Source organism: Aplidium turbinatum, chromosome 15 (assembly GCF_918807975.1).
Source record: "Aplidium turbinatum chromosome 15, kaAplTurb1.1, whole genome shotgun sequence".
NCBI lineage: Eukaryota > Metazoa > Chordata > Ascidiacea > Aplousobranchia > Polyclinidae > Aplidium > Aplidium turbinatum.
In genome coordinates, this window is record NC_137486.1 from 10,364,308 (window position 1) to 10,385,812 (window position 21,505).

Sequence of the window (21,505 nt, forward strand, 5' to 3'; positions counted from 1 at the left end):
CAAAGCTGTGAAACACTGCGTCCACTTGCTGTTTGACAAAAGGCTACATTAGCATAACTTAGAATTCAAGATTTAATAGAACAAAATAAAGACAATGGATTGCAATATGTGTAGAAGCTGTATAGTGATCCCAGAAGTAAAAATTTATTTTTTAGTACAAAAGTAAAATAAAGTGTTTTACTAATAAAACATCAAAAATCAGCTTAAGTTATCGGGTGCAACCTAGTTCATACCCTCAGTTCGTACCCTGAAAAGATCAAGAGAAAAAAATTAAACAAGCGGAAGTCGCTGATCGCAGTTTAATAGCACAAAGCCGAAGTCGCTGATCGGAGTTTCCGCAAACAACTCGAGGTCAGCGGAAACTGCGGTTGGCGGAAACTGCGGAAAAATATTTGCGAAAACTGCGATCAGCGAGGGTAAGGGTTAGAGAGCATAGATTACTCGACGGTTAGAGCATTAGAGTTAGGGTAAGCAAAAACTGCGGTTAGCGGAAACTGCGGAAAAATGTTTGCGCAAACTGCGATCAGCGAGGGTTACAGCATAGATTATTCTATGGTTAGAGTTAGAGTAAAGGTTAGCGAAAACTGCGGAAAAATGTTTGCGGAAACTGCAATCAGCGAGGGTTAGGGTTAGAGCATAGATTACTCTAAGATTAGGGTAAGGGTTAGCGGAAACTGCGGTTAGCGGAAACTACGGAAAAATGTTTGCGAAAACTGCGATCAGCGAGGGTTAGGGCTAGAGCATAGATTAGTCTATGGTTAGAGTTACGGTTAGCGGAAAGTGCGATCAGCGAGGGTTAGTGGAAACTGCGATCAGCGACTTCGGCTTTATGCTATCTTTCTCTCGATCTTTTCAGGGGCAAATTTTTTAAATGTTTGCGGAAACTGCAATCAGCGACTTCCGCTTTTTTTAATTTTTTCTCTCGATCTTTTCAGGGTACGAACTGAGGGCACGAACTAGGTTTCATCCAAAGTTATCTACCATATATTATACTGACGCACCCTATTATAGCCTATTATAGGCTACTACATATATACATTGAAGCATTGAAGATAAGCAGCTTTGTAGAGAAAAAAATCATGCATTCAATTTGTGGTTTTGCAGAAATAATATTTTGTTTTGTGAGTGAGGTTTGGTTTATCAAAATAACCTTAACCCGAAGTGAGGTTTGGTTTATCAAGTGTTATTTCAAGATACTTAGCGTGGTCAACTGTTTCGGTAACTCTGGCAACAGCAACTCTGATCAGCGACTTCGGCGCTTTTACATTGTTTCTCTCGATCTTTTCAGAGGAGGAAATAGGTTGCACCCATACGACTGTCTTGACCAGACTGTCAATCAAAGAGCTACGCCAGCCTTCACTGACATTGCCTGTGAATTGAGAGTTTCATCGTGGTTTCCCTCCAACATAACAACGGTAGCCTACGCACGCGATTGCCCTAAACACAAAAAATGAGCATGAAGTGGCTGCGTTTAAGACGCTGTAAACATAGCCACTTCCAAAAAATAATGTCAAGCTGAAGTGACTAGGGGAGCGTATCGTAGCCTGAGAAGCTATGTTTATCATACTTGGTAAGAATAGTCACTACTCAAAACTCTACCTGGATAGCTGATTCGGCCTTCATCAGTGACTCAAAGCTTCTACAATTATGCGAAACTTCCAGAATTAAGCTCTCACATAAGCTTTCTCAGTCTGAAAATAAAGATGGCCTCAATCAAAAGATTTAAAGATATAAAACCATCACACATTATCAGCGAATGTCTCTTGTACGTCAAACTTTTTCATAGGTTTGGTTCAAATGTGAAACTGCTTCATAATTCTTCATTTATTCTGTTTTCAATTCCATGGCTCACAAAGAACTTTAAAGATTCAAATAGGTTGAACAATGTAAGCATTGTGGAACAAGAAGTCTAGGCGATCAGTTGAGAAATAGGATACACATTACAAGCATTTCGATTTAAATATAGCTTACCCATTTCTTACATTCTTTTTATTAGAAATTACCAGTCATGCTTTAAGGTGCTATACGTGTATCCCATTTAAAAATGAAAACATACTAAGGCTTAGCGGTTTATTCACTGATCCATTTCGGTCGGACTGGAAATCAGGGTTGCCAACCTTTAAAAATATTTCCCGCCCAAACTGATCACTGAACCCGCCCAAAACCAGCCCAAACGCTTTTTTGACGTCATAATACTACTAAACTTCCAAAATATTTTTGATAGACTCAATTCAATCATATATACTAATGTCTAACATATCTAGATCTTATAATTTACGCTGAAATTAGCATGTACCTGCAAAAAAAGAACAATCAATGTGTAAAAATTGAGAGATAATTACAGTGCAAACAAAATAACAAATATGTAACTTTACTAAACACAGGTCAGCACAGCAGGCACAGTATGTCCAATTACACATTACCTACACATTTATGATCATACATATTCACGCCAAACTTATCTAACAATTTCAGAGGTTATTTATCCCACTTTCTCATGGTAAACAATGCCTTGCTATGAACACAACAGCGTTAAGTAAAGCTTTGAAGGCCTAGTGAACTTTTATGTGAACTTTCTTAATGAAAATAGAAAAATAATAAAACATTAATTTATGCATTTCACTAGCACAAAATAAACTTGCCTTCTTTATGAGACCAATCTAATGGCTGACATGACAGCATTAGGGCAGCAACTTACAGCATTCTATACAACTTACCTCAACCTAACCACAGTACATTTGAATTTCGACTACATTCTCTCCTTTTGATAAATTTTAGCAATCTCACGTTTTTTTTTAGACACATTATTCAAACCAGCCCAAAAAACTGCAACCCGCAACCTTCAAAAAAATCCCGCAACTCAGGACGAAAACCAGCCCAATTGGGCGTGAAAACCGCAAGGTTGGCAACACTGCTGGAAACACAATACAAAACAAAACAAAACTAATGAAGCGAATCCGATGAAACGACACATGAAAATTGATACAAAAGTTGCCAATTTTTTTCACAGCTTAAGCCAAAATAAACAAATTGGTTTAGTATTTTTTAATAAAAATACTGAACTGATAGCCTACTGATAGGCCTAATTGACGGAAAATCGCTGGCCTTCTGCTTCGTAGTCAGGAGATCCCCTATCTTTAACCGTTCCATTCCATTTTAACGACACCGTTCCATTTTAAATAAGCCATGACACCACACGGGTGTGGCAGTCTCGATGACCAGTTCGGTCCTTCTGTCACTCCCATCGTCATCAGCAAACAACCTAGCTCACATTGTAATCGTGTATTGTTTTGTTTTTTCGCATGTGCTGATGATGCAAAATAAAAGAACTTCTTCTTTAATGGAACTCCACAAACAAATTAGTTTGATTGATTGTGAACAAACTCTACATTGCTTGCTCTCCTACAAGTGTTTGTTTGTTTATCTTTATCCTGCATTGCGGGAAAGCGGACTTGAGCGCTATGCATCGATGTACGCCTTCCGACGTACACCTGACCCACGCTGCAGCCGACGGCAATGTCTGTTTTCCGGTTGTCTACTTTACTTATGACTTAAATTTGGTACTACCCATTACTCGAAATCGATCACTAGGTAGAGGCAATTATCGTTAAGTTTCTTGCCCAGAGAAACAACAGCAAGTGCGGGTGGCTGGAGTCGAACATGCAGGCTCTCGACTGCGAGCCCAACGCGCTAACCACTCGGCCACTGCTGCCGATGTTTAAATCTTAACTCCATGAATTGAGAAACTTTATGTGAAATATTTCTTGACCATTTACTAATTGTACATTTTGTATTCTATTTGAATAAGATGCACTAGTAGAATCAATTGCTGTATGACTGTTACGACTTATGATCATTTGGATTACTATTTGTACGGATTATCACTTCAAGCCCTGATTGCTGTCTCGGTGAGTCTGAACTGTAATCACCAGCTCTATCTAGAATTGAAGTAGCCTATATCTGTCCACTAAGTTTGTTAAACAAACTTGCGACCTGCAAACTTGTGGCTGAACCTGCGACCTGCAACTTGTGATCTTGTGACCTTATGATCTTGCAACCTTTCTGCCATAATAAAATAACAGAACTCAAGACCGTGTTCAGATTCAATCTACTTGGCTTGTTTCTCTATCTGTTGTAGGCGCATAACCGTATTAACTAAGCGACGCATATAATAATCCAATCCACTGTTTGGCGCCAGTGAGAAAGATATTCTTAACGTAGAATTCGCGTCAAAATTCTACACGGTTTAACAAACTTAGCCAGCAAATTCTCGCTTGGTTTTCTATCTTTTCTGCCTTCAAACGCGTTGTATGCTAAGAAGCGGAAAACTCTACAGCAAAATGGCCGCTGAAAATCTTTCTGATGCGGCCAAGCAATTAAGCGATTTCTATTTAGAAATCAACAACTTAATGAAAAGTCTTCATTGTTCAACAACAGTGCGTGCCCGGCTTCACGACCTAGACAGGTTATTTAGCGCCCTGATGGATCTCTACACTGACATGCCCGATGACACGCCTTTGCTCGAATCTTCCACTCTTACAAAAGATGATTACATTCGAGACAAAGGCGAGTTCATGACCCAAGTCGACAACTGGCTAGAAGAACAGGACGAGCATGAGGGTAGTCAGGCTCACTCTTTGCATCTTTTCAATGTCTCCCACCATTCGAAATCGGGCTCTAGAACTGGAAGCCGCAGAACGACGACAACAAGCTCCAACAGAAGCTCTAAGCAAAAGGCGTTGCAAGCTAAATTAGAACTTGCACGACTAGCAGTGCAGCATAATGAGCAGCGTCGTCTCGAAGCAGAGCGTGAGAGGCAATTGAAACGGGAACAAGAACAACGTGAGAGACAATTAAAACTGGAACAAGCAGAGCGTGAAAGGCAACTAAAACTGCAACAAGAACAACGTGAGAGGCAACTAAAGCTGGAGAAAGCAGAACAAGAGGCGAAATTGAAAGCCGACCGAGCCGCAGCTGAAGACCTTCGCCTTTTAGAAGCGGCTATAGGGTCGAAGCAGAAGTATGGGAAGCAAATTCTCAGGAAGGTTCTGTAAGAAGCGTTTGTCACCTGTCAATTCCACCCCACGTCTCAAACCCTAAACAAATAATTAATGGTTCACAAATTCATGATAATTTGCGATCAAATGATCAAACTTTAATTTTACCTTAACAAAATGAACGAAGCTATATAATGATAATGTAACTCAGGAAAGTGCCAAAGTCACGTTTTCTACGAGCCCAACGTCACGCCAAAATAACTTCGAAATTAACGACGAACCCCACTTCGGACATCCAAGCTACAGTAGCCGGGATATGAGGTACTCAAACCCCGACAACGATGTTTTTCAATCTCGACGTACAGTGTTAACCCACATGAGTTTCAGGCTGAAGTCAGTGAGCGACTACTTCCCAAGCCTGACATAAGAAAGTTCGAAGGAGACCCCATGGACTTTCGTGCCTTTCAACACCGGTTTGAAACCCATGTTGGCAGTTGGCTTCCCTCAGAAAAGAAGCTGTCATTTCTTTTGCAACATTGCGGCAGGGGTGTTCAGGAACAAATCCAGCACTTCGCAGACTGTCCTGACCGCAGAAATAACTACCAGTCAGCAATAGAAGAACTTCGTCACAAGTATGGTGAGCCACATATTATAGCCCAGGCCTGTGAAGAAGTTCTTACTAACGTACCGAAATTCACGCGGTACGACCCAGAACGTCTCACAAAATTATCTGTGCTCTTAAATCGCTGCAGTGCTTCCTTATTTCGCACGCCTGATGGCAAGGTGTCTGCCGTCAGCTTAGACAGCGTCAATTTTATCACGATGTTGGTGGAAAAATTGCCACACACCATGCAATTAAATTGGATAAAGAAATCATGTGTGATAATAGAAAACAATGAAGGCAAGAAACCAGCTGGATTTCTTGACTTCATAGTTTTCATAGAAGAGAATACTATGAATGCAAACTCCGTCTACGGCCGAAAGCTACTACCGAGTAATCCACACAAGTCCAGTGTACCACAATCTGGAAAAAATAAGGTATCTTCATTTAGCACTAACTTTGTACAAAACCCTAAACCTCCTCTAACTAAGCCTAGCAAACGGCAAGAGGATTGGAAGTGTGCATGCTGCTTAGATGCCTTTCATAGTGTGTTTCGATGTAAAAAATTCCGTGCTCTACCTTATCGACAACGAGTACGCATTGTCTAAGCTTATGTAAAAAATGCCTAAGCCCAAACCATTTAAGTCCAGCGTCTACTTCAAGGTTTTCGTGCCAGATAGACGGTTGCGGGAGCAGACAACACAACACTCTCCTACATTCACCTAATCTTTCAAAACAAGGCACGTCAGGACCTGCAATACGGACAAAAGACGATACCTTCCGTCACAATGACCACCATTGGGATTCTAAAGTTATGAGCGACCAATGGCACCGTAGGCCTACTCCTCGCAGTCGCCATGACAACACATTTGTAAAAGCGCCTAACTTCGCCGTGCGCTCAGAACCGGAAGAGCTAGCTAGCCAAAACTCATACCTGGACATCGTTCCCGTCAAAGTAACTTGTGGTGAAAAAACAGTCGAAACCTATGCGCTGCTAGACTCTGGTTCTGACCGTACGTTCTGCGAAGAAGAATTAATAAAACTTCTGGATACCAAACCAGAGTGTGAGCGTAGTTTTGCTCTCCAGACGCTATCGTCTGGAAGCCCCCATCGTCTCCTTTATAGTGTCATCTTTAGATGAAGAACAAGACTTCGAGCTACAAGAAGTCGTAGTAGTCAACAAATCACTTGGGACTAAACTGCTGGATACAAAAAAAGATTTTCAAACACAACATATAACAGTAGACTACGAGATATAGTCTACTCAGTAGCTCACTTCCAACTGCACTGATTAATCGTGACAGTGCAGTACACACGGGGTGTTAATCATGACAGTGCAGTACACACGGGGTGCCTACCAAGTGCAAAAAGTGCAGCCTGCCAAGAGGCAATTTCTACCCCAATGAAAAGTTATTTTAATTTCTACTTCTGACATGATATAAGATATAACAGTGCAGATATTAGTCTGATAAGGAACGTGAAATGAAACTATTCTTTACATTGTATTTGCTTTATTAAAGCTTAACCTAACTTATAACGAAAGTCTAGAAAACAAAACATGAATTAACCTCCTTTTAACAAAGATACATAAACTAACAAAACAAACAACCTGACGGTAGGTTAACTACAAGGCTACTGATTGATTGATTGATTGTTATGGTTTGTTTTATGTCGCTTTACAACATCTAAGGTCTTTTAGCGACAGTCATTATTATAATAGCTATTTAGCACAGTTAGAGCACAACAGGGCATAGTGAAGGGTGCAATACGACACAACACAACATAATACGATACAGTAGTTTAAATACATCATTAGTGGAAAAGAAATTCTTGTAGGAGGTTAGGCCCACGAAAGTCAGGTACTTCTTTGGAATTGCACGCTTGGTGTTACAAACTGAAACAAAATAAGGAAAGCCCAGCCAGCAAATCAATCGCCTTCCACACCGATTCAGTGTCCAAAGACGCTGAATCAATGTAAGAGACGATCGATCTCTGGCTGGGAGCAGACACGACACGGGTGCACTACAGTATAACATGGACGATTACAGTGATTAAAATAATAATTTAAATAAGCTTATTGCAGGAGTTTATAAAAGCCAGCAGATGTGTAGTAGTTGGACGATTTTCAGCAAAATTTTTCACCGATATGTTTATTCCATACTTGCTCAGATTTTGTTCAAGACACTTCCTTTGAGTTGCATATTTACTGCAATGAAATAGAAAATGATTCACAGTCTCAGGGCTCATACATGTGTCGCATAGTCCAGAAGTGTGGCATCCGATCTTGAAGAGGTGTTGGTTTAAACGGCAGTGACCGGTGATGAGTCTAAAGACGGTTGGATGGTCAGGTACTTTGTTTGTTCCTGCACTTTTGGTGTCAGGATATATAGATTTGTAGAGTTGGCCTGTGGTACTGTTTATATAGTGATTATTCCATTTTTGCAGAGCTAGATCTTTGGTGAGGTTTTTGACTTCACTTAGGCTGAGTTTTGTGTTTGCGGAGATGGGGGTAATGGCTGATGTTGGTATTGCTGGTATGGCTCCTGAAGCAAGTTTTGCTAAGAAATCAGCAGTTTCGTTTCCAGGAATGCCTACATGACTAGGAACCCATAAAAACTTTACTTTTGTTGTATTTGATATAATGCTGGAATGAAGCAGAAGTATGTCATTGATTAAGCTGTGTTTTGTCCAGGTTGGATTTGAAATCGTCCGTAGTGCACTTAAGCAGTCGCTAATGATGACCGACTTACTTTGTTTGGTCTCTTTTATCCATATAAGTGCAGCCTTTATTGCAAACAGTTCGGCACTGAACACAGATGCGGATCTATTAATTGTGAAGCAGCGTTTTATTCCATAGCGGTTTACAAAAAAGGAAGATCCGGTTTTCGTGTTGGTCTTGGATCCGTCTGTATATATGTTGAGAAATTCTGAGTAATTTTTTGTGAGGTGCTCAGCGACTATTCCAGAGATGGCATTTGGATGGTCAAGCTGGGGAGGTTTCAGTCACAAGGGTGTCGTCAGTTATGGGTATATAGACTTCCCAGGGTGGGATAGATGGTTCTTGGATGAGGTTTACGGTAATATTCGTGTCTATTGTCTCGGTGAGGGAATGGAATGGTTGGTAGTTACTTGTGTTGGTCAAATTTCTTGGCAAGCTTTCCTCGAGGATGTCATGTGCTGGGTGGTGTAAAAATGTCAGAATGTGGGCTTTGTAGTTTAGACAAAGTTGCTCGTATCTAAGTGACAAGGGTAATTCATTGCAGTAGTGTTGTAGGTTTGAAATTGGGGTACTTTTCATTGCTCTGGAGCATATTCTTAGAGCTTCATTTTGTAATGTCAGAATTGGTTGGAGTGTGGTTTTGTTTGTGGCAAAATATGCTTCCATACCATATTCAATAACCGATCGTATTATGGCTCTGTAGATGCAAAGCAGTGCTAATTTTCCTGCTCCCCAGTTTGTGCCCTTCAGTACACGAAGGACATTTAGTCTTGATTTGGATTTTTCTGCAACATGTTTAGCATGGATGCTATACTTTCCATTTGACTGAAATGTGATTCCAAGGTATTTGTAGTCTTTTTTGATGGGGATTAACGAATTTTTTATTTCGAGTGTACACGGATCATATTTACGTTTGTTTGTAAACAGCACAACCGCTGATTTGTTTGCGGAGATCTTGAAGCCCCATTTATCACACCAGTCTTTGGTTTTTGAAAAGTCAGATTTGATTATATTAGACAGAGTTGAGATGTCTTCTCCTGTTTTCCAAAAACACAAGGCTACTGTGAAACACGTACAGTTTGTTGTAACAATGCAACAAACGGCTAGCAGCTACAGGCAAGATCACGTTGCATGCCGTACAATCACTTTAGGTATAGGCTACTACAGAACGCTCGAAAAATCAATCAAACTAGTTGATCACGCCCGACCAGCGTGGTCAGCTGAATAAAAAAGTATGGTAGGCTAATTTGAAACATTATAACAACACATAAAAAGTAGGCTACGAATAATATGTCGGAATCCTACACAGGTCACCAAGATTGACAGAATGATCAAAGTTTTTTGCTTAGCCTATTGGTAGGCAATAGCCTAGTGTTGTCAATGAATTATTCCATCTACCAAAGAGCTGTCCTTGAAATGCCGTTGCTCAAGCGCACAACCGGAAATGTGAACCAGCGCCGCTTAATCATGAAGTTTCTTCGTAGCCTACATGAAGTCAGGCGTTCAATCAATTGAAATATCGAAGCGGGTGATACATATGTCAAAACCAGGGATCAAAACATTCAACACAACAGGCTACGAAGGGTCCGCCAATACTTGTTGGCGCGACCCAAAAAACAATTGTTTGAAATCTTCGCCACCCAAACGTTTCAGAAGCATATAATTTTGCGCAAGATACTTTACAATTTAATATTAATTTCAATACGGTCGTCTCCGCTTATTAAGCCCACATTGGGACCGGACAATTTGGGGCTTATTGAGCGGGGTAATTTTCTACCACTCCTATACCTTTCAGTAATTCAGGAATGGACAAATTGGGCTTAGTAAGCGAGTGGGCCTACTAACCGTGAGCTTAATTCGTCGTCGTCGTGTAAGCTTATTGATGCATGGTTGCATTGTTGAGCAGAAAAGCCCGACGCCGGTACGAAAACTGTTGAGGCCCATCCATGCCTGTCTTTGTAGTGTCAGGCCCAGGGCCTCCGAGAGAAATCATGACTGGTCGGGAAACAATACCAAAAGTGGCCCTAAAAAATGTTTTTTTTAGCAAAAATACAAGCATCGAATTTGATTGATTGATTGAATCTTTATCCTCGCACTGGGAAAGCTTCGTGCATAGCTTAGTCCTGGCAGTTTCGCATACTTGTAGAGGCTTTGAATCACTGACGCAGGCCCGGTCACCGAGATTGACAGAGTGAAGTTTCCGATTGTTGAAGTCTTGTTGCCGGGAGTTATTCCATCCATTAGATGCCGCTGAATGGAGAGCAGTCCTTAACGTGCGTTGCTCAAGCGCACACCCCGAGAGTCGAACCAGCGCCGCTTGATCTTGAAGCTTCTTCGTTCCAGAAGTGACGCGCTAACCAATTGAGCTATCGGGTAATTTGTATCATGCGTTGCATCATATTCATGCCATGTGGCATTATTATGTCGGCCTAATTGTTTTCTAAGAAAATGTACAGTGATAAAAATTTCCTTAGAATTAGATATGGGCCCAATAATTACGTTTGGCCAATAGCCTACATGGACCAATATCATCAAATTAAAACTAAATCTGTTTAGAAGTTTGAGTGACAAGTTTTGATTTGAAATCGATTAAGGTTTTTTTTTAAATGTAGTCTATCTTCCTTCACGACTACAGAAGGATTTCAATAGACCTACTTTATTTGTTGAAGGTTTGTGCTGTAGGCTAGGCTATAGCACTGCCTGGTAAGTGAACAAGGTGTTTACTTTGAAATATTTCACTAAAATCTTGGTTTTTAAGGAGGCCTTCAAAGTTTACCGGTAGGGTAGCCTCATCATCAGTCGTTATCTCCGCCTGCGGCAGATTGCGCATCAACATGGCTTATTTGCTTCCAAGACTGGCGATTTTGAGCCAACTCGCCCAGTGTCTTCAAGTTGAGTCCGGTCCATGATTGAATGTTGTCTTGCCATCGTTTTGGTTGTTTGCCACGTTTTCTTTTTCCTTCTACTTTGCCTTCTGTGCAAACTTTGCTGATTCCGAATTGTGATCTTTTAGTATGGCCTAACAGTTTTAAAACTTTTGATTTTATTATTGCTCCAATTGGATGTAGTTTTGTCAGGCTAGCCTACTATTCGTTAAGTTTACTTCTAAACCCATGCGTTCTTATTGACTGAATCTGACAAATAAATATGTTATGTTTTTTATTTGTCACTTATTCCTGCATAGCCCTTTAATCATTTTAGACAGTGGTTCTTAACCTTTTTGTTTTGGCGGACCCCTTTTGATGCCCTCGAAGCGGTCGTGGACCCCTAAAAAATTTATAGCATATTGCGTCTCCTTTTTTGTAAGTTTTGAAACGACACACTTAGAAGAATCTGCTGAAATCGCGACGCACTTATGACGATTGATGACATTGACGAAGTTATGTGATGAGCTATATGTTGGCACACAGGATCAAAAATCTGTATTCTATATGCTGATTTAATGCTTTTCTGCAAAATTTTATCGCAAATGAATAGAGTTTTTCTGACATTTACAAAAAATGTCTCTCTTTTTTCATTTGTAACCAATATTTCGTTGTAATCACAGCCATGGAAAAACCATGAGTGCTAATGGTAGCCACTTTAACAAGCAGATTTCTAATAAACCATGAACCAATCAGATGCTACGTTGTCTGTCCAATTGTGACCATTCCAGCATTCAGCCAGAGAATTGATCAACCCAGCAATGACATATAGTGAGGTAGATAACCCTGAAAATACTTCATTTGGTGACACAAGCATGAAAATTGGCACACATGTACTTTGGACCATGTAGATTTCAAAAGTTTAATTAACCAAACGAAAATTCAAAATGGCGGCCTGTGACGTCAAAATTCAAAATGGCCGCCATTCCGGTCCTGGACTGACGTAGGAAAGTTGCTTTATGAAAGCAATGTAGATGTGTCTCATTTCTTACTACCTTGAAAATGTTACTTTTAAGACAGTATGAATGATTTAAGATGGTATTCAAGAAAAACAAGTGTGTAACGTAGGCTACTATGGACAGAGAAAGGGTTTCACAAATTTGACAGTCAGGTGTGCAGAATAGTCTAAACTTTGATACTTTCACCCAAACAGACTTAAAATACTTTCTTAAAACGATAATTCATGTACAGTCAACATTTCTGTTATCAATTATTACTACTGAGTACGTAAATCATGTTCATGACAATGATTCACATGTATAGGCTATAATATCTATTTATGGTCACAAGGACAGGAACATAGTGAAGTGCATGGTAAATTTGCATTTTTAATTTACAGCTTTTGCATTCTTTTTTACAATTGCATCGTCTTAGTTCTTTACATGCTTCGGCTACGGGGTCTTTTCTTGTCTACATAATGTCCCATGTTCCCCCATCTCCAGATTTCCACCCCCAGTTACTTGGAGATGGCAATTCTGGACTCCTTTCAAGAGATCGTCCCCAAATGTGTCCGGCCTGATATGCTGCCCGAAGTGCATGCAATTTCAGCGCATCTTCTGTCGGTGGAATATTATTTTATTGTTTATTTTTAAGTGTAAACAAAGTCATTCTTGCAGTGTCTACCATATCATCAGTGCTACTTTTATCATAAAGATATACCGTGAATTATTGAAGGATCGCAAAATCTTCTACGTTTATTTCCTCTGGGCACTGACTGAGCTTCTGAAATGTTGGCGTCACATCTGGATACACTGACCACGTTGCAAAGAACGACTTCCTATCCTTTCCTTTCATGCCTGAACAAGAGTCACAGCCACTAAAGGCATGAAAGAACAACATCCCTTTGCATTTCTGTGGACCCAGGACAGAAAATATCTGATGAATAGGAATCCATCTTCTTTTGTTTCCTCTCCCGAAAGATATCCAGAGTTCGTGAAGTCCATCCTTGCTCAAGTTTTCAAACAAGCCAATTTCAATAACGACCACATCAATGTCATTAGCCAGGATAGCTGCTTTTTTGTATAGTTTCATACTTGAGACCATGATGAAGATGAACAAATATTTTGGTATCGGCTTCTTCTTGGTTTGAGCTCAAATTGAGTAAAGCGGGATTGTCATTATTAGTAACAGCTTTTTCATTCTCAGAAGCGTAAACGATATCATCCGGTGGCATGAATTCTTGGATGGAATCAGCTAAGAATGGATAAAGTTCTTTTTTATTGTCTGTATTTTGCAAAAAGTTTGGCCAGTTCTTTGGGACTCTCCCATCTCGAGTAACTCTCCTCCTGCTACCATTACCCCTCTTTATACGAGCATGAGATTTGATGCTTCCGTTCCGTCCTTGTAAGCGTCAAACACAACATCCGTTCGTTTGTGCTTTCTGGCATATAGCTTAATTTTCTCCACGAAGTCCTTCTGGGCATATTCACCAAACGTATGATGTTTTGGTGTAGTAGAGTGTACTAAACATGCTCCATCTATCACCATCATGTCTACATCGTCCAGTAAAGCAGGTTGTGCAGGTACCACATTCTCTAGGCAACCCATTAAATCTGCTTTCTGTGTTTGGTAAAGATGACCTCCTGAACTTAATGCTGCTGGGAATCGTTGGTTTTCATGGCTAAAAAATTCAGCCAGATTAACTTGTCGGATCTGGCATGAAATAAAGAGCTTTGAAAAAAGGCTGCAGTCACCCTTCAATGTGCTCTGATTCCCTTTTCGTGTTGTCTTTTTTGAGTTAAACAGTGTGAATTTGTTCCGAGCAATTGGTGAGTAGAATTTGTCTAATTCTGATGTGAAGTTTTCCAACTGATTTTAACCTTTTGTGTCATAGTCTTTTAGCATATATGTTACCTTTTGCTCCATGACATTTTTTGTATTAAGAGTAAGCAGATCTGAAGTTGACTCCTCAAGGTAGGGATTGCCCATCTCTTCAATGGTTCGGATGAGATAAATGACGTCTTTGAGAAATGCTTTCTGTGCTGATGGTGTTGCTTCATGATGATTTAGGGATACTTTCTCTCGACTTTTAGAAACACATTCATATTCCTGTATAATTCTACAGACTTCAGGGCCTGCTACTGTCCATCGTAGCAAGGCTCATTCGTGTTCTGTGATTCCAATTATCCCTCCATCTCCTTTCGTAATAGCATTATTCTGTTCATGGGCTTGGTCAATAGCAATCGCAGAATATTCTCTGTTGGTCTTCTGAATCACAAACTTCCCTTTCATGAACTGCTCATAAACATTAGGAAATTTATCTTTCAATGACAAAATGTCAAGTAGGTGTATGGTCAGCCACCTTGAGTAGTGAGTTCTGTCACCACTAAAGAATTTTGGAAGGATTATTGCCAGAGCCTCCTTGTATCCTGGAAAATTTCTTTCCCGGAGAGTGCCCACAAAACCCAGCAATGAAAGTTCCAGATTGAATGCAGTGTACCAGTAGTTGAACATTGGAAAATCATCAGCTTTCCTGGCGCACCATTCTTTGAATTCCACCTCATTGTAAATCCGGCCTGGTCTCCACTTCTTTCGCAGAACTCATCAATGCATACAAACTACACGTTGTGACCTGGTGGATACGTCTAGTCTTTGCTACATTGGATGCAGAAATGAAAGATTCTGCTGTACCTGATGATGCTACCTTGGCTTCTTCAAGAGCAGTTGTCCAGCCACTACCTTTCAGAAATGTACCTAATAGTTTTAATGCAGCCATTTCAATGTGAAGACCACCCATGATTAATGATGATGACCAAGTTGCCGTATTCATCAGGCCAATACCATTGCACTTGTTTAGATAGTGCAAAAAGAGGTTGGTCAGCTGTAATGACTGGTGTTTGAGACGGATTAAGATACGACATAGTTTGCTGGACTTGATCCATAACATGCTTTATTGTAGACACACTGTCTGCTTTATCTCTCAAAAGTGGTGAAATGCACGAAAAGCTGACGTCGAATTTGTGATTTTGTATCTGTGAAGCATTGAATGCGGACCACGTTGCTTGCAACTTGTCATCATATTCTTCAGTGAGAAGTACGTGGTCTAGCCAGTTGAACTGTCTGTCAATCAGGAATAAAGATGGGCTAGGTATTTTCTGTATGTCATACGCAGGTGGAAGTGGTTGTTTAGCGAAAAATGCAAGTTTGATTACCGTGTACGAGTCAGGCAAATCTGGTATCTTCTTTACATCTCGGATAACTTCTAGTTTGTTCTGTGGTATTCCACCAATCTGGCTTTGAAAATGTGAAATACTTGTTCCGTGGAATGAGCTTGTTGCTGTTGTCGCCGAAGGATTATGGTCAATGTTGTCAACTGCCGACACAGTAAAAGTATCAAACTTGAGCTTTGGAGGGCAAACAACACCTATCTTTACAAATCTGTTGACTGTTGCTTCTCCGAGTTGGGTTGAGATCTCTAAAACTCTGTCATAGCTGATACTGAGTCTTGCTATTGGTCAAGGTTAACATTGTCGTTTCGGCAGCGTCAGAAAGGAAATTTTGTGCGTTACTCTTGGCAGCTAACCAATAGTTACGCACAAAACTTCATTTCTGACGCCCGCGAAACATAATTATTTGTAATAATTGACAAACCAAAAATCAGATTTTACTACAAAGACCACCTCTGTTTGCTCGAAAAATTTACTCTGGTGACTTTCGAGTTGGACCCCTACTTCTGTATCTTTTTAAATTCACTGAATTTGAGGGTGAACAGTAACGAGGGATTTTGCTGAGACTATCATTTTTTAAGTAACATATGACCACCCTTTTTTCGCTAAAAACAATAAAAAATGTTTTTTCCCGTTTTTGTGAAGATTTTTAATGAGAGGTATACAATCTGAAATCATAAACACTGGCTAAAAATGTCACAAAAAACAATTTCAAGATAGTAAGAGATGAAAAACACCTAAATTGCTCTCATAAAACAACTTTCTTACGTCAGTCCAGGACCGGAATGGCGGCCATTTTGAATTTTGACGTCACGGGCCGCCGCTTTCAATTTTCGTTTGGTTAATTAAACTTTTGAAATCTACATGGTCTAAGGTACATATGTGCCAATTTTCATGTTTGTGTCACCAAATGAAGTATTTTACGAGAAATCTAAAGTTATCTGCTTAACTTATTACTTTGAACTTGTTTGGTAATTGCAGAAGAAAAAAGAGTTATAGCAGGGGTGGGAGTCAAACCCACGTCAATGAAATTACTATACCACCGCCCTAACCCTCTGCGCCAAGTCAACCGATGATTTAATTTAGGCTACCTAGAATTTGTGATTTTCCTTTGTTCTTCCTAAACGCAACTTTGATGACGTCGTGAACAGCGTAGCTTCTATAAAGTTACTTCTTTTTCTTTCTCTCTCTCTTCCAACAGAAAAAAACTTCTTTGAAAGCCCAAAATAATCCAAACCAATCCTGGCAGTTTCGTGCACTTGTACGCTATGCAGAGCAGGGTGGAGTGAAAAAAACTTTTTATATAATTTTTATTAGCTTGGGGTTACTATTTGGCAGAAGTACTATCACCTGTAAAAAAATTAGGTTCTTACCTAATTTACTTAAGCAGTAATAGGACATCAAACATGGCCAAAAGTAAAAAAAATGTGCCCCCTCGGCAGACCCCCCCAAATTAAATGCAATATAACTTTCGTGTTTCTCAATAAATTTCACTCAAATTTTGCAGGTGTTCATCATATAAGATAGTGAAAAGGTGTGTAAAATTTAAGAAAAATTAAAGAGGTCGAATTTCTTGACTGTGTGAATTGACACGGAATGGCCCAATGGTAAATTTTCAAGTGGCTGGTGGCAGATCAAGCTCTCGTCAGATTACATTCTAATTTTGCACAATTAGTTTTGGTAGTAATTGGCAAGTTTTCCAACCCCAAGCTAATAAAAATTTTATAAAAAGATTTTTTCACTCCACCCTAATGCAGAGGCGTTGAACTTGAACCACTGATACTTATACCTGGCCATCAAGTTTGTGAAAACGTGGTTGAAGTCTTCTCTGTGAAATATTCCATCCACTAAATAGCCTACCGCTGAATGGGGAACAGTTCTTCAATTGCATTGCTCAAGCGCACACCACGGAGTCGATTCAACGCTGTTTAATTTTGACGTAGGCTATCGTCTATTGTAAAGTTCAGTTCAGTTGTTTTTATTTCTGACCATCACATAAGGCGTACATATTCTACTCTTGTACCGTAGCAAGAGTGTTCAAACTCTGTTGGTGCATGTTTATGCAAATTTTTTTTTTTTTCAAGAATTTGCAAACATTTTTCCACACGTTTGAGGTAATCAATGCAATAAAAAAAGCGAAAAAAGTTTGGACTTTTTCAGGTGATGGTAGTCACAGCAATGTGAAGTTATATTCCATCTATAATAATCTATCTCCATGACATATGCTTATTGGGTTTTTGTCTGACTATGGGACAAAGTAGAAGTAAATATTTTTTTACGTTTTTATTTTATTAGTGCTAATCATTTTTTTAAAAGACACTTTTATGAAAAAAAATAAATTTGTACATGGCAACGATGCATGACGTAATCAAGTCAACAAGCGGAATCAAAACTCACATGACCGGTATCTCAATTCTCAAACAGTTGTTCATTTTGCGTTTAGTTACATTGGTAATACTACAATCTGATTCTGACATCTGTCTTGTGTTACTGTCACGTGAGGAGGGTGTTTTTCACAGAAAACCATTGCTCAAGTCATATGCTACCATTTCCTGAATTGTGGGAATTGACAAATTTTAAACAGTAGAACTGAAAGGTACCGGTATTGCAGGTTTGAGAAATTATTTTTACTGACAGCAAAATAATTATGAGAGTCGTTTTGTGCCACAATTTAATCATTTTCTCCATTTTTTTTTACAAAAGGGCAACATCTACATCAATTTTTAACGTTATCTTGTGTGGCTTATGAACAGAGACAGAACACATTAGGCTAATATTTTCAAATGCTATCCAATATGGCTTATGAATGAGGATGCTTACAATTTATAAACTCCGTTGCTATTCTTGCCGTACCGTACTATAATTTGTGAATATAGCTTATGATGCTAAACAATTACAAAAAGGCTATTTTTACCCACTTGTTGCCATAGTTACAATCAGGTGTTGCCAGAGTTAGGATTAAAGTTAGGAATGGTAAAGGTAAGGGTTAGAGTTAGGAATAAGGTAAGATTTGATCTTTGCTCAGGACTAAAAAGAATTTTCAAAATACAAGTTTTTGTATTCAACAGCTTTAAACTTTTCTCAAATTAGAGCAGAATTCCTTGTCTGGCGAACCTATCCTGTTTGGATGCAACCTAGTTCGTACCCTGAACAGTTTGTACCCTCAGTTCGTACCCTGAAAAGATCGAGAGAAAAAATTAAAAAAAGCCGAAGTTGCTGATTGCAGTTTCCGCAAACATTTTAAAATTTTCCTTCTGAAAAGATCAAGAGATAAAACAGCACAAAGCCAAAGTCGCTGATCGCAGTTTCCGCAAACAAACAAAAACTCTCAGGATCATTACCGGAAATTTTAAAATGTTTGGGGAAACTCCGATCTCAACCCTAAACCCTTTAAAAATGTTTGCGGAAACTGCGATCATCGACTTCGGCAAACTCTTAGGATCATTACCGGAAATTTTAAAGTGTTTGCAGAAACCGCGGAAAAAACGGAAACTGCGATCAGCGACTTAGGCTTTGTTCTATGTTTTTCTCTCGATCTTTTTAGTTTGTTTGTTTGTGAAAACTCCGATCAGCGACTTTGGCTTTTTTTAATTTTTTTTCTTGATCTTTTCCTAATCCTAACCCTTTTAAAATGTTTGCCGAAACTGCAATCAGCGACTTCGGCTTTTTTTAATTTTTTCTCTTGAACTTTTCCTAACCCTAACCCTTTTAAAATGTTTGCAGAAACTGCGATCAGCGACTTCAGCTTTGTTCTATTTTTTTCTATCGATCTTTTCAGTTTGTTTGTTTGCGGAAACTCCAAACAGCAACTTCGGCTTATTTGAATTTTTTCTCTTGATCTTTTCAGGGTACGAACTGTTCAGGGTACCAACTAGGTTGCACCCTCCTGTTTCACCCAGGCTGTAGAGGTTTTAGAAAGTAGTAACTATATTTGATCTGGCCTTGAAGCTACATGCACACATTCACTCGCGCTTGACATATTCTTTTCCTTCACCTTTTCTAAATCAAAGCATGAGAGAACAACGGAAAACAGTGCATATAGGGTTGATGTGCGTATTTGCGACCATTAAAGTCATAGGCGCCGACTTTTCGAAAAATCTTGGGGGGCGAGAAAGGTGATGACGTCATAACCATAACGCTATTTTACTCAAATAAAATAGTCTTTAATTAAGCTTACCATCTTGTTTATACTGACACCTAGGTCGCATACCGAATTTATTACAACCGCTGCTTGAAACGATTAGTTTTACCCATGCAGTATGCCTAGTCGTAAAAATTTTGATATTGTTAGCTCATAATTGGAGCAGTTGAAAAACAAGCCGATTCATTTCCTTTTCGTGCGAGTGAATAACAACGATCAAAACAGTGAAGTTATTGAAATAAAACGCAAAAAATCATGATCTCAAGCAGAGTGGAAACCCGTTATCAGTTTTATTAACCTCGTTTTGCTAATAACTTTCCTTCAAAGCGTTAACAACGGCGAAGTGTTTTCTGTTCTGTTATTTATCGAAAGTCTTTATAGTCTTTTATCGAATACGGTAGTGCATGAGTGTATGAGATGTATATATTTTCACAATATATCCATCAATACAGTGCTTATTGAAGCAAAACACGGATGACAGTTTTGAAAAATGCATTTTTTCTTTAAGCTGTATTCACGTGATTGTTCGTTGCGTCGTAGTTTCAACTTGATAAAGTTTGCTAAAATCGATTCCATGTTTAAAGTCACAAAAAATCTAACGGACATTTGGATAACTTGTGAAATGAGAATCAACATTTAACCTCGCATTCGCTTTTTCGCTACAACGCGTTTTGACTTTGAAGTTGCTTCTCATGCGCGGAAGATAAGCACTAAGCAGTGTGGGACTGTGAGCTTGCGTGCCGTGCGCATCTCAATAGTAATTCACGTTCCAGAGAAAGCCATACGATCAGCTGTTTCTTTAAGTCTGTTTAAATGATCTATATATATCTTTTTTGCGAAGTATTTTATCTTTGAAACACCACTTGTAATAGCTTTTTGTTGCCCCTCAACCATGAATTTACGGGGGGCGCCGGGGCGCGTATGATTGAAGTGATTCTATCCGCTTCTCAATTTTGTAAATACTTTACGAATGAATATACAGTAATTTGACAGAAAAAATTTAACAGTTTAATTGCGCTAAATTAATTGTTAAATTTTTTAATTTTTTTAAACTAAATCGCGCTAATTAGTATAGAAATAGGTACTCCCTGTAATATTGGAAACGTACCTTTAAACTTTTAATTTTTTTGAGAACTTGCCTTTCAAGTTTGTACCTTGTGTTTCGCATTTTGCCTTGCGCATTTTCCATGACCTCTTGATTGGCTGCTGTTAAATACGCTTTCCTGACAGCGTTGCATCATTCAAACTCAAGTTTCAATAAAAAGTCAATCGTTTTAGTGCCACAGCTATGTGGGCGTTTACGTTGCTAGTTGATGTTGACGTCTTGAGTACATGTTGAGATTCAAATAAAGTTATCTATTTGTTTATGACAGTTCATCGGAGATAGTTAGACGCCAAGGATTCTGCGAAACATTACACTCCCATCCATTCATACTGAAGAATTCACCTTAGTTACGTTGATTTAATGTCATCAATTGTTAAAGCTTTAAACCTGGTTTTAACCGATGAAAACTAGGTTTAAACCGGTCAAAACTGGTCAAACCCAGAAAAATATTTTTTTGTAGTGAATGGTTGGCTACCTGGGCTATGGGCTATTTAGGAAATATAAAAGCAGTTGTGAGTTGTGACCATTTTGATATGCAGGCCTCGAAATAGCTGGCGGCCATGGCCGCCTGAACTTTCATTAATGGCTGCCAATACTGACCTGTCAGGCAGCCACAGAGGCACAGATGGCTGCCTGTAAAATTCGTACAAGAGATTATTTACCTTGATTATTCATCACAACTTGTTACTTTTCCGATAATCCTTTCTTGACTTGACGAGTTGACGACGACGTGTACTTTGCTTCAAAGAACAAATCATAAACTATCCTGACATCTTTAATTTTTAAGGCATCTTAGAATATGCATTTGCATTGTTTTATTTTAGTTGGATAAAATTTGATGGCAAATGTTTT